This window comes from Paroedura picta, chromosome 2 (genome assembly GCF_049243985.1).
Source record: "Paroedura picta isolate Pp20150507F chromosome 2, Ppicta_v3.0, whole genome shotgun sequence".
NCBI lineage: Eukaryota > Metazoa > Chordata > Lepidosauria > Squamata > Gekkonidae > Paroedura > Paroedura picta.
The window spans coordinates 125,500,770-125,518,457 of NC_135370.1; the positions used below are offsets into that span (position 1 = coordinate 125,500,770).

At 42.7% G+C, this 17,688-nt stretch overlaps 1 protein-coding gene and 1 long non-coding RNA gene across 13 annotated transcripts in view; one reads left to right on the plus strand and one right to left on the minus strand.

Annotated features, from left to right (window-relative positions):
- The window catches only part of GPHN (gephyrin), a 357,972-nt gene that overhangs the window by 34,131 nt on the left and 306,153 nt on the right, over positions 1 to 17,688 (plus strand). The gene's annotated exons all lie outside the window — the stretch shown is intronic.
- On the minus strand, positions 1,658 to 7,809 carry LOC143830255 (uncharacterized). The gene is made up of 3 exons (XR_013228394.1): positions 7,731 to 7,809; positions 3,217 to 3,455; positions 1,658 to 1,917 (listed from the first exon to the last, which is right to left on the minus strand). It is a non-coding gene; the product is annotated as an uncharacterized LOC143830255 (long non-coding RNA).

The following is a 17,688-nucleotide window of genomic DNA, read 5'->3' on the forward strand; positions in this document are numbered from 1 at the left end:
AATATTTTCTGGGCTGGCAACTAACCCGCATGTAAAGTATGTACAACCAATTTCGTTCTGGTCAAGGAGGAAGGTTGTGTTTTCATACAAATCCCAGCATTCCCTCTCGTAAAGAGAAACATAATTTCTTTACAGTTTAATGTAATATTAATAAGCAACACTGGGCATTCTGAATTTCTAACTATGGGCAGCACATGCTGTGTGGGACTTTTGAGGTCTCCCTCTTGCCCCCCAGAGGTATGCCACACTCAGGCTGTCCCTCCGTGGGTCCTAGGGGACATTGAAAGCCAATAAAATACATCATAGCCAAAGAAGTATATTAAAAATATTCTAAGACTACAACAAAACAGAGTAGCAGTACAAATAAAATAGTGTGACAGAGTCCAAAGGAAAAACTCTAACTATATCTCGTCTGCCCCTATAGCTGGGAGATGAGCGTAGTCCAGGAAAGTACCTCCTCTAAGAAAATGCTTTACCCATTGTGCGCATTTTGGCGTCCAAACCAACAGAGTCCTTGTGGATGGAAGCCAGGACTCTCAATGAGGCTGCTCACCCAAGAAACCTTCCCCAGTTATAGTTAGCCAAAGGTTTTCATGTGCCAGGGCTGAGGCAATTAAGGTGATGTAATGAGCAACTCAAACCAGCTGTCCGCTACATCATTCAGACGCAAAGAGATCAAGCAATCTTGTCACAAATCCGGTGGGGATGTCTCTGGTGGACAGCATAAAGATATATTGCCGGGAGTTGCCACCTTTCCTGCCCATGCTGTGTTTGTGTATATGCCAAATACCAGTCTGTCTTCACACATGCCAAGTTGTGTCAATTATCCTTGGAGGCTAGTGCTTGACAATTGGCTTTCCATTTTCTTTTAAAGTATTTTTTAGTTATTCTGGTAAAAGTAGATTCTTTCAGATCCTGGTTTAAGATTTTTTACTTAAAACTTTGGATTCAGGAACTTGGTACTGCAGTTGTAGATTCCTTTATCAGGGAACATATTACGAAGATAGATTATTTGAGGACATGTTTTCATGCCTGCATTTTTTAAATCCCTCAGCCCAGATCACTTTCTTCTTATGCCTTCAATTTGTCCCAAATTATTTTACAGCTTTTTTTCCCCACTTGGCTGAATGCACAGCCCATTATGGGTAGTAGGTTAATGAAGTACTTTAATGAGTGTTTATGTGACTGTTCTTTAGGGAAGGTTGGTATGCTGGTGTATATTTTATGGGAATGCCCTTATACGTGATTCCTAGGAATTAAGTTTTAAAATACTATTTGGAAAATATTTCCTTTTTAGCTTATTGCAAGATGATCCAATTCCTTTTATCTGCTAGATCACCTAAACCCTGCTATTACTATTTTTTTATTGTTACAATATAAAGGGGTATATAATCTCAAAAAATGATGCTTATCAAAGGGAGGTACATGACTGTTCAAGACATTTTATCAAAAGATCTGATGAAAGGATAGTCCAACATCCTGTGTCATTTAGGGGCGAACAACAGGACATAGAGACCAAGACTTTCCTTTAATGTAGTCTCCTGGCACTGGGATTTAGAGATTTAGTGCCTCTCAATGTTGAGGCTCATTTAGTCATCATGGTTAGTAACCACTGATAGATCTACCCTCCATAAATCTATATAATCTGCTTTTAAAGCTGTCTATGCCTAAAATCATCACTAAATTCTTGGAAGTGAATTCCACTTCTCCCCCAGAGACAGAAGTTATCTTGGGTGTTTTCATCCCTCAATTCAGGGAGGTAGGCTCACATTTTTTCCCTACCTGCTTCAGGTGTAGGCATGCCTCTCTGTCCCAGTTCTTTCCAGCCTCTGCCAAGGGAGTATATTTCTCCAAGGAAGATGTTTCTGCAGCTGCGGTGGAGGAAAGCCAGCAGACACTCTTGGGACTGTCCCGCATCTGGTCAGAGCAGGAAATAGTGGCCAGAATCAAAAGCGTGCCAACACGCACACTGCAAGGACAGCTGGGCCCCATTCCCCCATTGAGTATGGAAGTAGCAGGAAGTTTCAGATCTAGGTAGCAGTGTTGGAGCCTCCAAATCAGTGGGATCACAGGGAGGGTTGGAAATTACAGCGGATCAAGTAAACGCCAGTGGGCAAAGCACTATTTCTCCTGACTTGTTAGAAGTAATTAATCGTTCCATTGCTGCACAGATTTGCCTTTTATGGCCGGCCCTGGGGAATAGGCACAGGGGATGGTTGGATTTCTTTCCCCCTCCCCCTTCCAGAGACTGTGATTCAGACCATTCTAACCCCAGACTTTCCTGGCCTACGAAGGTGGTCAGAAAGAGACCACATGGCCAAAACAGGAGAGACTAAATAAACGTATTAACAGAAAAAAAGAGAGAACCTGTCACAGGCTATCAAATTCTGTATACAGGTTCTCTCCTTTTTTCTATTATAAGGAATATTGCATAAATATTATATTGTGTACAGCAGCTGTCCCCAATCCCTGGTTCGGGGACTAGTACCAGGCCGCAGCTCCTCCTCGTCCTCCTCCCCGGTTGCTGCCGGCTCACCTTTGGTACTCTCCAGCAGTTGCCATGGCTGGGGCTCCCCCTTGGCATGGCACTGCGTAGCTGTTGCTGGCAGCACCCCCCAGTGGGCGGCGGGAAGTCAGGGGCACCGGTGGGAAATCAAGCGAAGCAGGGGCTCAGGCTGCAGTGACGTCCCTCGGCAAAAGACTATCCCCCCCCCCCCCCGAGCCTCAGTAAAAATGTCAAGCGTTGACCGGTCCCCAGTGATAAAAAGGTTGGGGATCACTGGTATACAGAATTTGATAGCTTGTGACAGGTTCTCTCTTTTTTCTGTCAAAACAGGAGAGAAACAGCATTCCTCTGATTTTGACTCTAATAAAACTGAAACGATATTTCTGACTTTTGAAGAATTAGAGTTTGATATAGAGTTGCCAGAACTCTCAGAACACTTTTTCAAAATGGAGGACAACCATTCTTTACTGGATAAAACCTCGGTTGCTTTAGATATGAAGCCTTCTCCTGTGGAGGAGGAAGAGGAAAGCCCTAGCAAGGCAAAATGCCCCAAAGGGAAGTCTGAGTTTTTTCCCCCCTGAAGAAGCTTCCCTTAAAATATTTCTATTACCTGATTACTTTGAGAGGCAATTTAGAAAGGAATGGGCAAAACCCATGGCAAATAAACAATTTCCATCATATGCAAAAAAAAAAAAAAAGGTATACCTTACCTGATTATGTGGAGCAAGTTCTGCAGGTTCCAGTTGTTGATGCTGCAGTGGTGATGTTATAGGTTCCTGGGCTACTTTCCAAACATGGTGAAAGATCAGTAAAAGTTGCCATGGGTAAAAAGACAGATTATGCTCTATGCAGGTCACATGAAGCAGCACCCATGACACTACGCATATCATCCATCTCTTCAATCATCTCACAGGCCACCATTGTCTGGGCTAGGAAAATGGTCCAATTGCTGGGAGACAAGGATAAAAGAATTGCTGAAGACATCAACAGAACATCACAGGTGGTGTCCTTCGTAGGAGATGTAACGCTTGATTCAGTCATATTTAACCCACATAACATTGCTTCCTCTTCAGCAGCAAGAATGTGGTTTCAGGCTTGGCAGGCAGGCTGACGTCTAATCTAAATCTATCATCACAACATACCCGTTCCATGGCAGCTATTTGGGGAGGCCCTGGCCAAGGTACTAACATATTCAAAGGAGAAGAAGCGGGACATGCCCAAGTTCATCAGAAAAAAGAAGGCCATACACCAGTTACTCCTTTCTCAATTGTGGATTATTGTTCAGGAATCGCCAAAGAAGAAGAAGAGAAGAAGGAGAGTTGGTTCTTATATGCCGCTTTTCTCTACCCAAAGGAGTCTCAAAGTGGCTTACATTTGCCTCCCCCACAACAGACATTCTGTGAGGTGGGTGAGGCTGAGAGAGCTGAGAGAGGCTGAGAGAGCCTTAATATTACTGCTCAGTCAGAACAGCTTTATCAGTGCTGTGGCAAGCCCAAGGTCACTCAGCTGGTTGCATGTGGGGGAGCGCAGAATCAAACCCAGATCACCTGATTAGACGTCCGCACTCCTACCCCCTACACCAAGATAAGGCAGTCCAGGATACAATTCAATCCTCATGCCAGGGAGGCTTCAACTCAAGGTTCTTCAGAAACCAGCACTCTGATAAAAATGATTGAGATTCTAAGCAGTCTAAAGACTGACTATGCTACATCACCCCGAAGTATCCAATCACCCCAAACTATCCAATCACCTACTCCCCAACCCAAATTGATTCCCCCTTTCTCTCCAACCCAAACTGATTCTCCATTTCTCCCTACCAAATTAACCACCTGCCACCTCATCCAATACACCCAATCCTAATGAATTAACACTTGATTCTGCACACACATCTTGACTGGGCAACCCTGAACGGCATAAAACGAAGGTGTATTAAAGTGTGGAGGTATCGCGTTGTTTTCATTTTGACAGGTTTAGTATGCTACATATGCAAGTGATTCTAAAATGTATATTACTGTAATTGTTTTTACACTTTAGATCTTCCCACCACCTGTCCTCTTTTAGTAGCATGTTAGTAAATGTAGCTCCTGATCTGTGATGATCTTGTTGGTTGTTTTTAGACCTAAAAGGAAAATAACCATTGGTTCCCAAAAACCTGCTAAAGAAAAGGAAGGCCTACCAGGCAATCAAAGCTACACAAACAAAGCAGGCTTTGCTGGATAAGAGAAAGGTATGGAGGACATAATGTGGATCAAAGCATCTTACATGATTTTGCATGTTAATTCTGCCTTTTCCACAATGGAGACTCAAAGTACTGTGGCTCATACCATTTGGCTGAGTATGAGACAGGTCAGTGGTCACCCAGCAGGCTTCCTTGGCTGAGTGAGGATTCTTGGCAGTAAAGAAGAGTATATTTGGTGACAGGAAAGTGATTTAAACCCATTTTGGGTTTTGTCGTGTCTTTTGAGTGTGATTGCTTTAGGATGCTTTGGGCTGATCGTACGTTGAGCAGGGCGTTGGACTAGATGGCCTGTATGGCCCCTTCCAACTCTATGATTCTTTTGGAGGGTATCTGTTTTCCTTGGTGAAGTCTCTGTCTTGCCGCATTCTATTGCCAATTGATTTTACTTTTATATATGTATAGTTGCCGGGACACCACTGTTTTTTACTGTAAATTGACCTCTTCTAAGAACTATAACTGGGGGGGGGGGGTTTGGAGCTGGACTTCAATCGCTATGGTATGGCATTCTTTTTCAAAGTCTTTTGAAAAAAATTCCTTTAAGATATGGATCCCAGTACTTCTAATCCTGGACCAAAACAAAATCACAGATCATATGAAGTTGGTTTAGACTTAAGGTTGTGTCAAGAGCAGAAGAAGGCAATAAAGTATTGCAAGTAGGGAATTTGGTGTTGACGAAAAACAAGTGAGGGAATCGTGGAAAATGAAAGATGCCTTGGAAAAGAATCCAAAGGCAAAAAAAAGCTCGACGTGGTTCAAAATCTTCATATGTGGCTCTAGAGACTGAATTGCATAAGTGGGTTATGGAGTGTCGTCAAAATGGTTACTGCGTAACATGCATGGGAGTTCACTTACGTGCCCTTCAAATGGCTAAAGATGACAAATTAAAAGCACCAGGCATTGAAAATTTTGTTGCATCAGCAGGATGGTATACCTGCTTCATGAATTGGTTTGCCCTATGTTTGAGGCAAAGAACAAAGATTGCACAGAAGTTGCCAAAAGACCTTGATGAAAAAGTGATGTCATTCCATTCATTCATCATAAAACAAAGAAAGATCCATAAGTATGACCTGGAAAATATTGGGAATATGGATGAAACACCTATGACCTTTGATCTTCCAAGCAACAGAACAGGAAATGAAAAAAACAACATTTCACAGTTGTTCTGTCATGTTTGGCTAATGGAACCAAGCTGTGGCCAGTCATTATTTTTAAAAGGTCAAATTCCCACCACGAATTACAGTGCATGCACATGTTAAAGGGTTGATGAATGAAGACAGAACAAAAAATGGCAGGAAGAAATTTGGAATGGATGACCAGGATCAGGCTTAAAGAAAAAAAACATCATTGTTAATTTGGGATATGTCCAGAGCCCACACATCTGATGACATTAAAAAATTGGCAAAGTCTTCTCAAGTTACTTTGGCCATTATTCCAGATGGGCTTACATCTGTATAGCAGCCCCTAGATGTGTGTTTAAATAAAAATTTCAAAGACCGTGTGTGAAAGATGTGGCATGAATGGATGTCATTTGGTCAAGCCCAACTGAGAAAAGTTGGACATCTGATGAAGCCCGACATAGAACTGATAGTAACGTGGGTTCGTGATGCATGGGAAGATATTCCAGAGGACATGGTGCAACGTGTCTTCAAGAAATGTGGCATTAGTAATGCTATGGATGACAGTGAAGACAGCGTTTATATGATAATGACAGCAGTGATGGTGATGACTGTGAAATCAGTGATGATGACAGTGTCTATGCAGATAGCCTCACACCAGATACAGCCGAAGCTCTGTTTGGACATACTGATGATGAGGAGGAAAATAACAATAACTTTTTAATATTTATTTCAAAGAAAAACAGTAAACTAGCTTTGTAAGTGTATCAAAGACTGAATCATTGAAGCATATAAGGCTTCTGGCACCCAGGTTCTAGATGGAATTTCTGGTGCATTTGGGCCTTAGTGCAGCTACAACGACAACTCTTCACAACCAGATATCGGTTAAAGAAATTTACAAAGCTGCAACTTGGTCCTCAGACTCCGCCTTTACAAAACAGTATAAGGTGGACCATTTCAGCTTGGCTGATGCCGCTTTCTGTAGGGCAGTCCTGGAGAAGGTAATTTCTTCGTAAGCAACTTCCTACCCATCGGGGCACTGCTGAGGGAGGTCCCAAGATGTCTTCCGCTTCTGAGGGAGAACAACCATTGTTCTTACCTCACCAAGCATACATTTGTGTACCCATCTCACTGTAGATTATCTGGTTCTGCAGAGGGAAGATCACTACCAGTATTGAGCCCTCCTGTTCAGCCTTGTGACAGTACCAACAGTGGTCAACCTAATTGTGATCTTCAGGACATCAGGAATGCACTTGCATCCATATCTCTTACAACGTTCTCGTGAGATCGAGTATTTGAGCCAGCGCGCAGAGCAGCACCTCACAGGTGCTAAAGACCTTACAGGACTTTGATTTCCTGGTCAACAAGTATAAAGGTATTTTTCCCCCAACACAGTCGATTCTCCACTTGGGGATAATCATAGATACAATACAAAAGAAGTTCATCCGGAGAAAAAGGTTCCTCAAAACGCAGAACATCATCAAGGAGCTGATGAAGAAAAAGAGCATGTCACTGCTGACTCTGGCAAGAATGCAGGGCCTATTAGTGGCAAATGGCATGCAAGGTGGGCAGATGGCATGCAAGGTGGTTACAAAAATTTCTTGGGCCATTTCATTCCCCATAACAGTAGGGAAAGACATGTCAGTCAAGCTGAACCATCAGTTGAAATAGAGTCTCTCCTGGTGGTGCAAGAGAAACATCTCTCCCAGGAGAGTTTTTGCTCAGTGTCCCGACAGATTCAAATTTTCACAGATGCGAGTCTGAAAGATTGGGGAAGGGGCTGTCCTGGACTGAATGACCGTCCAGGGCACCTGGATGAAGGAAGAGGCAAGCCTACCAATCAAAATACTAGAAGTGAGAGCAATCTTACTGGCAATACAACACTTCAAGCAGTGGATCATACACAGACACCTGCTGATACCGATGGATTTCATAGCAGCCAGAGCCTACCACAACATCTGAGGGTTCCCAATCCAGAGCCTTCTGCAGGAGGTAACCAGGATTCTAGAACGGACAGAACACATTACCAGCATTCCGCAGGGCCTGTAAGACGGAGCTCTTCCGCCAGGCTTATAACTGAGGCCGGGCGGAAAGAAGATCAGCCCCCCCCTCACAAACTGGCGGTAGAGAGTGTCACCCCCCCTCCTGTAGTTGAGGATGCGGAGACCAAATGAGCAGATTAAGCCATCGTTGTTGCCATTATTGTAAATTTATCGGATCTTATTGTTATTTTATGGTTTTAGGGGACAGGGTTATGTAAGCCGCCTCAAGCCTTCGGGGGGAGGCGGGGTATAAATATAATAACAATAACAACAATAACAACAACAACAACAACAATAATAATAATAAAATTAATCCTAAATACACAGGTGGTCTGGCTAAGCTGCAGGACCTGCGAGAAGGCGAGTGATCACTGAAGACAGTGGCATTCAGGTTAATAGTACAGAGTTTTGGGACCTCAATCATGGACCTACTAGCATCGACAGAGAACAGTCAGGTACCCAGATTTACGTTCAGATTCCGTCAGACAAAGCAAAAGCATAGAAGCCCCAAGGTCAGACTGGCCAGAAGGGATCCTTTATGCATTCCTGGTGATCCCTATAATGCTCTTGCTCCCAAACAAAATCATACAACAGAAAGCAGCGATCATCCTGGTGGCGCCATACTAGACCAGGAAACCCTGGTTCTCAATCATGGTACAACTGGCAGTGGAACCACCATTCAAGCTTCCACAGATGCCAGGCTTACTAACCAGGGTCCCTTTTAGTATCCAGTTCCAGACTGGATGAGAATGACCATCTGGAAATTGAATAGAGACATCTAACTGATGGCAGGTACTCACAGGAAGTTGTAGGGACAATCCTAGCTTCCAGGAGAGATTCAAATTCTAGACATTACAATATCACCTGGAAGGCCTTCATGAGGTGGGGAAGAATAAAGTGAATTTACCTGAAGCTTTCAGTAACAGTGACTCTGAACTTCCTTCAAAACATGGTGGCTCAGGGTTAAAACCAGCCACCTTAAGACAAATAATGGCAAATGTGACTGTTTGTGCACAGGCAGAAGGTTTTCAACTCTCTCACCTCTGCACATAGTTTGATTTCTCAAAGGGGGCAACTGCAGAGCCTTGCCACAGATACATAGTTCCCCAACATGGAAACCGAATGTGGTCTTACAAGCTCTGACAGAGGTTCCATTCGAGCCTGTCGCAAGCACACTTGGGTATAAAAGTGATATTTGTCATAGCCATTACATCAGAAAAATGCATGTCAGAATTGGAAGTCTTATCCAAAAGATTAGACTTATGTTCCTTTCACAAGGACAAGGTGGTGCTACACCCAGATCTGACCCTCAGACCTACGATAGACACCATACTCCACAGAAGAAATCATTCTTCCATCAGTCTCTCTGGATCTAAGACATCCTGCAGAATGAGAATGGCTCATTGGTTCTGAGAACTCTTAAAGCTTAATTTTCACAGAAAGCATAAGAAGATCTGACGTTATTTTCTTTTCAGTAATTCCTCCGAACATGAGACAGTAGATGTCCAAGGCAATGATCACTAGAAATCTGAGAATCTACATGACTGAAACATACAAATTGCTTACTTTGTCACTACTTACCAATATCACGGCACATTCCATTCGTAGTGCATCTGCTAATGCAGCTTTCGTAAACAGAGCATCAGTTCTAGAAGTCTGTAAAGCGGCAACATGGTCATCTATTGCCATCTTTACCAGGTACTACAAGATAGATCAATACAGTTTGGCCGACACTGCCTTTGACAGGCGAATCTGGCAACATGTTCTGGAACCAGTCTAAAGTACCCATGTTAGGCTTTAGAAGGGCCCATCCTTGCAGATGTCCACCGATTCAGGGGCAGAACGACCATTGGACTTACCGAAGAGGGTCCTTCTCCCCTGGAGTACAGAGGACATCTGGCCCTCCTGATCTGATTCCAGAACATGAAACACTATTCAGGTAGCGAGACACAGGTGAGCCTATTAAAATGAAGCAGATTTCTTCTTTCCTTCCTGTTCTTATAACAAAAAGTTTGCAAATTAAGGTATTTAATCTGTTTAAGGTTAATAAATTCTAGTTTCAGTTATTCTTCTCTATGGCTTTTGGAGTGTCCAGACTGGGGAATGAGATGCTGCACACAGGACAGAAAGTGAGGAAGGATGTTTTAATTAACCCCTGCCTCCCTGAGAAGCTGAAGGAAAAACCCATCCTTGCAGATGTCCTCTGTACTCCAGGGGAGAAGGACCTTCTTCAGTAAGTCCAATGGTCATTCTCTTGTTAGTGCAAGTATTGCAATTAGTTCAGGTGGGATTCATTTGGTTCAGATTAGGGTTTGGTTGGGGGTTCACTCCAAACTGAATCGCCCTTTTTAAGTTCATGCCTATTGCTGCTTGCCCATATCAATCAAGTGTGAAATAATTCAGGTTTCACACTGGTCACTTAAGTTGTTGCTAGAGTAACTTGCAATACCATTTCCTTGAAATGTATTCTAAAAGGTGCAGTCTTCAGCAAGATTTAGATTCTGTGCACCATGTGTACCTGAGCACTTTGCATTCCTTGGAGTACTTTCATTTGGTCTCTTGTGTCAGATATATCACCCCATTTCAGACAAGAAACAGGTATTTATAGTAACAAGTTATCTTTAGTTCATAGAATCTAATTTAATGATATTGCTGGATTGTGAATGTGATTCTGCAAGTTGCTATTAATAAAGAGTTAGGATATTACAATTGAAGAGCTAAATGCTAATTGTATGTCTTTGGTCTGAGTGCCTTTGTTACAGATGCTGAACAGAGCAACTAGGGTTGTGTCAGATTTTCCCAGAAGAATCAGCTTTGTCCCTTGAGAATCATAAGATATAAATTCAAATTGGAGAGAAACACAGGAGAAGCCTGAATATATTTTTCAGAATATTTAAAACAACCTTTACAAATCAGTCACTTTCAAACGGTTCAGACACTTTAGTTAGAGCACCCTGCTTGTTTGTTGTACATTTTGAAAGTATCCATCATGAGGTATGCTCTTTACAATTTCAGAGAAATCTACTGAAGCTCAATTATGGCACTTAGACTGCCTTTTTATATTCTATTCCTGGCTTGATAAACATTGTATTTTCTACTGAGGTCTGTTAATACACCTTGTTACTAATTAGAGAGATTTTCCTCAGCTAGGATTTAATTACCTTAAGAGCATATTTCTTGCTCTTATTTTTGTGCTGGTACAGATTTGGTTTACTCCCTTTCAGCAAGATCTTTTCTGCTTAAGGATCCATGTGCAGCTGCTATTTGTTGTAAGAAACCATGGTATTCTTAATGCTTGGCTACTGAACTGGGCAACTAGTTTTGCTATGCAACTCCTGTATCGTACCCAGTTTAAATGAAGAAAGTGTCTGAAACTGCATCTTGGAATACACAGTAGGCAGGTGGCAAAGGACCTGACCTTGGAGTTTTCCTTGGAGTTGGATGAAGAGGAGGCAAGAACCTTGCAGGAACCAGGTGTTTGACTGGGTCCTTCTTTGCCTTTTATATGCTGACTAGATTTAAAGCCCATTTTAATCCTAAATAAAATGGGCGCTAGATGGCAGTGGCCTCCCCCCCGCTGACTGGCTAAGGCTTCTCCATAGGCCTGGATGGCATGGTGCGGGTCAGGGAGGCTGGGGGTGGTGTCCATGTGGCCGCAGAAGCAGAGCATGGGAGGTCTTACCGGGGCTGGTGCCGGATCGCGGGGAAGCGGCCTACCATTGGTGGGCGGGGGCGGCTCCTGTGAGGCCGTGAGCTGCGGCGACGGCGTTTTGCGGGCAGTGCTGAGGCTGGCGGCAATGTGGCGCGGCGCGGGGTTGGTGGCGGAGATTGTGGAGCGTGGAGGCGGCGCTCTGGAAGGTAGCGCCGCCATTTTGGATCTTTATCTTCTCTCTGGCCGGGGGCGGCGAAGGCTGTTGGGAGCATGGAGGCGTCTGCGGAAGGGTTTGGGCGGGGGTGGCAGCGGGGAATTTGTGGGAAAGGCGGCTAAGCGGGGATCAGCAAGTGGGGGGTGGGGGTGGGAAGGACGTGGGCGCCGGGTGCTGGGGATGTCGCTAGTCAAGCGGGGTGGGAAGGGCGGGGGCTTTGGCGGGCGGGAACGGACGCTCGGGTGGCATCTGGAGGCGCGTAGCCGGGGCAGGGCAGGCGGTGTGTCGAGGGGAAGTGTTTTCCCCGGAGGGCAGCGCCGTGGGGCAAGGTTCCTGGCCAGCTGCCATCTGGCAAGGATGGCGGTCGGGAGGAGTGTGGAGTTAGCGGCCAGCTGTCCTTGGGACAGGACAAGTGGCCAATAGGCGCGCTTCCCAATTGGCCACTTGGCCCTGGATTGCCACTCAGAGTTTTTATCCCGGACAGAGCCCGCCCTAACTCCTCCCACCAGCCCTTACTCTTTTATTTAATCCGCTCTGTGGATTTTATTTAATCTCGTTCCACCTGCTGCCCCCAAAAAAGAGTCTTTAAATGAAAGTTCATCTAGATCAGTGTTCCAACCTTTTTGAGTCTGGAAGCATCTTTGGAATTCTGACATGGCAGGATGGGCACAACAACCCAATGGCTGCCACAGGAAGTGAAACCAATGATCTGGCTACACTTACTTTCAAAAAAACCCTACGCAGGCACTAGGAAAGATATCATTAGGCACCATGGTGCTCATGGGCACCATGTTGAGGAGTCCTAACATATTAGAATTTCATAATTCATTTATTGGAGGGACTAATCAGTTTGGTATTTAATTAATATTTTGCTCTGATACTTGTATAATTAATTCAATAGAGAATTAATTATTTGGTCTAATGAAGAGCTGGTTGCCTGCCTGAACTGATGTAGCGGAGAAATGATTTCCTTGTCTCTGATCAACTTAATGAACTGATCATCTATTCATTCAATTATTGACATCTATTTTTTAATATAATTAAGGACATCAGTCATTTGCATGTTTAAGCATTTACAATTTTGCCTATATAAATTTATTGGGTTTATTTAGGAATAATAATTCTGTGGGATCATATTACTTTTATATATAAATAAAATTTAAATTTCTTTTAAACTGCTGGAGATCTTAGGTGTTGAAATGAGTGGTATATATAGGCCCCAGTTGAAGATAAAGCTATATATAGGTAAGTGGTATATATAGGCACCAGTTGAAGATAAAGCTATTTGTTTATTTATTTTAGATTTTTATTTATTTTAGATTTTAAATGGTTTTAATCTGTTATAATGATGAACGTTATGTGTCATTTGTGTATGTCTTTTAAAATGTGAGTCGCCTGAGTTCAGCACTGCAGGAGATGAGTGGGATACAAATTCAGTAAATAAATAAATAAAGTTTATTTTTTCTAGTTTTGAACATGCTATGATTATTTGTAGAACTATCTGATTTGGAGGTTTTAATTCTTGAGATTTAAATAAAGAGTTGGCAATCAATTACTTGTTGATGAAATCAGGGTAGTATCAAGTCTTAAATATCTAATATAGAGGGATTAAAATTTTATGGAGCCTTCGGGTAATCAGGAAAAAAGTTCCCTTTTGATAATTATACCTTAAAAAGTAAGAAATCAAGACAAGGCAGAAGAGGAAATTAATCTACAAGTTGTATTCATGGAAGCATTAAAAGAGTTATTAGGCAAAGAATTCAAGGAGTCAGAAGAAATACTGACTTTAAACATGACTGAAAGAAAAGCTGTTTGAAAAAATATTAGAGGAACATGATAAGAAATATGAAGGCCTTTTGGAAAGTAAAAATAGACATTAAGTTGAATGGAATTATAAGGGGAGTAATTCAGTGGTTGAAAAGAAATTTAGAGAGTATAATAGATAAAATGCTGATTTAAAACCATCACAGAAAGAATGTAATACCTAGTTAATTTCCCAGGGGTCTGTTGTGAAGGAACTGGCAGAGAAACTGAAGAGACAAAAAGAATTGGGACTCCAGAAGAGGCCCTAAATGAGAATTGGAAATATAACTTAAAATTATGGGGCCTTCCAGAATCTTTGAGAAAGGCCAATTTAATGGTCCGTTTGGAGCAACTGCTGAAAGAAAAATCTTGAATTGGTGTTACTGCAGTTTATATAGTGACAGAATATAATGGAACAGGTAGGCTAAATAAGCCACAAAATATAAGTCTATCCTATCTTATGTTTTATAAGTTGGAGGGAGAAGTAACAGATTTTGGAGAGTGTATGGAAGGGGAATTAATTAATAGCAGAAGGAACAGCAATAAATATATTTTAATTCTTTACAAAATAGACAGCACCTAAATTTCTAATGGAAGTACTGCAAGTAAGAAAAATCAGATATAGTTGAAATGCTCCAGTTAGATTAAATATGTATAAAGACTTCGACAACGTGATTGTTAAACTGTTAATGGAAGCACACGTTTTAGCATAAAAATGTACTAAGGTGGTTTCTCAATTTATATTTATAATTATAATATTATATTACAAGACAGGTAGCATTTATTGGCCCCTGCTTAGTGTCAGGACTGATGAGATCGGTCTAGCTTGGCTATCCAGGTCAGAGCATAAGCAATGCCCAAATCCTAAAAATCAAGTAACTAATAATAATGGGATTAATAATAGGGCTACCAGCTCTTGAATGGGAATAAATGATCCCTGCTGAGAAACCTTGGCGGCGTATAATGCCATAGAGCTGCCCGATGCGCGGGCGTGGCCCGGCCCTGATTCCCTCTCCCCGCCCTCCCACGGTAAGAAGCTTCCCAGGCCGCAAGCTTGCGGCCTGGGAAGTTTTTTACTGCGGGGGGGGGGTGGGGAGAGGGAGCCGCGGCCCGGCGCCATGGCCTTCGCGGCCCGGCACCGGGCCGCGGCCCGCAGGTTGGGGACCACTGCCGTAGAGTCCACCCTCCAAGTGTTCTTGGAAGGAACTCCTGGAGCACTTTTGGGAGGGCATTTGGGAGAGGTGGGAAAAGTGTCTTACCAATTAGAGGAGAACCCAATACAAGATGACACCGGATGGAAGAATGTGACCCAGAGGTGTCGACAAGCAAGGAGATGTTCTGCCCCTCTGATTCTCAGAAATTGTTTCCAAGATCTGCCTGTAGATAGTGACTCTGAACCACAGGGACAAAGGCTATTCCCCCAACTCTCCCGAAGCTCTGAAGATGTTTCACGGGCCCCTGCAGTTAAGAGGACTAGTTCTTCTGCTCCCTAACATATTAGGACTAGGGGATATGTGCTGGTTATTGAGCATTCCCTGTTGAGAGGTGTAGAAGCCAAAGTGTGTTGACCGGACTTGTCTCAGGAGGTATGCTGTCTAACTGGCATGAGAATCAAGGATTTCTCTGAAAGGGTGGAATGACTTGTAAAACCCAAGGTCAGATAGCCCTTCCTGCTCATTCATGTAGGAACAAATGATACTGCCTAGTGCAATGTGGAGCATATGAAACAAGACTACATGGCCTTGGGGGGGGGAAGTGAAGGACTTGGAAGCACAGGTTGTGTTGTCACCATTCTTCCTGTTAATGGCCAAGGCATAGGAAAGGGAAGAAAAATAACTATAGATGAGAACACTGCAGATTTAAAGGGAATGGCGCACATGTAGGGAACTATTAATTTACCGGAAAGTTCAAAAACTACAAGCCTGTGGTACTCGTATGAAGGATTACAATGTCTCTACACTAATGCTCAGAATATGAGAAACAAGCAGGATGAAAAAGAAGTCCTAATAAATGAAGGGTTCTATGGTCTAAAAGTTATTACAGAAACCTGGTAGGATAACTGACAACTGAAATAATAGGATTGAGTGGTACAACTTATTTAAAAGGGGCAGACAAATAAAGAAGGGGGAGGAGTAGCACTATATGTTCATAAAATATATACTTGTGAAGAAATATATTGTTCAACATATTTATAAATTATTTGGATGAAGGAGTTATTAAATTTGCAGGTGAGGAAAGGTTGGGGGAACTTAGTCCATTTAACTTAGAGAGAAGATGACTAAGATGATAACCATCTTTAAATACTTGAAGGGCTGTCATATAGAAAATGGAGTTGTTTTCTGTTGCCCCAGAGGCAGCCAGAACCAATGGATTTGACATTCTGACACATTCCTCAGTGGAACAAGCTTCCTTGGAAGGTGGTGAGTTCTCCTTCTTTGGAAGTTTTTAAGCAGAGGCTGGATAGTCATCTGACAGAAATACTGATTTTATGAATTTAGGCAGATTGTGAGTGGGTGGGCAGAATGGGATGTGCCAGTCATTGTCTCTTGTGGCTCTTCCTTGCATTGCCACGGAATTGCTGATCGCCTCTGTGGGATAGTAGGTGAATTCCTTCCAGGCCAGGCTGAATTATGGAGATTTTTGTTGTTGGTGGTGGGGAATCACTTGGGCATGGAATTGGGGTCACTGTGGGTAGGCAGGTAGTTGTGAGTTCCTGCCTTGCACAGGGGGTTGGACCAGTTGACCCTGGAGATTCCTTACAACTCTATAATTCTGTGATTCCAAAGTAGTCTTTTTCTCCAGGGGAACTGATCTTGGTCATCTGGAGAACAGTTGTAATAGCAGGTGCTAACTGGGGGTGGCAAACCTATTAATAGAAATATCAGAAGGATATCTATTGTATTAGCTATAGAGCTTTTACCATTGATTATCTATGTATGCCCTGGATTAAGGGGATTAATTATACAATTGAAAATTAAGTTTATACTGCTATCAACTCAAATTCAGTGATGTAAGGATTTGTTTCAGGTTCTGCAAGAATTTGGTCAGAGAGCTGGTTATAATCTTAATCTCAGTAAATTAATATTTATTTATGGATTTATATTCTGCCTTGTCTTCAGAAACTCAGGATGCATTACACATTTATGTAATATAAACAAATCCCTCTATAAATCTCAGAGTTAATTACAGTTTAAATTGTGTCTATAATACATTAAAATTGTAGATATTAAAATAAAAATGGCCATTGTGCTTTCTTCATAGGGAGGGAAGCCTTCAGAACTACAGTGTAGGTTTTCACCCTCGTCGGGTCAGGCATTGTCTTGAATATACAGTTAAATTCAGAGGCTAAATTAATTAAGTAATTTAGGATACCCTCAAAACTACACCAGTTATCTGGAATGTGAAAATGGGAAGGTATCACAAGGATAAGTTCTGTAACCCCTTAACATTACTGACAGAAGTACCAGGACAAACGAGACTTTGATCTAGTTTGCTTCTGTCTTCACTGAGCTGAATAGCCTTAAGAGTTTTGTTTTACGAAAGTATTTATGTCTAATTTCTTGATGTAACAGCAAAAGAAATGACTGGAGATATATAGAATCATAGAATCATAGAGTTGGAAGGGGCCATACAGGCCATCTAGTCCAACCCCCTGCTCAATGGAGGATCAGCCCTAAGCATCCTAAAGCATCCAAGAAAAGTGTGTATCCAACCTTTGCTTGAAGACTGCCAGTGAGCGGGAGTTCACCACCTCCTTAGGCAGCCTATTCCACTGCTGAACTACTCTGACCGTGAAATTTTTTTCCTGATATCTAGCCTATATCATTGTGCTTGTAGTTTAAACCCATTACTGCGTGTCCTCTCCTCTGCAGCCAGCAGAAACAACATCCTGCCCTCATCCAAGTGACAACCTTTCAAATACTTAAAGATGGCTATCATGTCCCCTCTCAACCTCCTTTTCTCCAGGCTGAACATTCCCAAGTCCCTCAACCTATCTTCATAGGGCTTGGTCCCTTGGCCCCAGATCATCCTGGTGGCTCTCCTCTGTACTCTTTCAATTTTATCTACGTTCTTCTTGAAGTGAGGCCTCCAGAACTGCACATAGTACTCCAGGTGT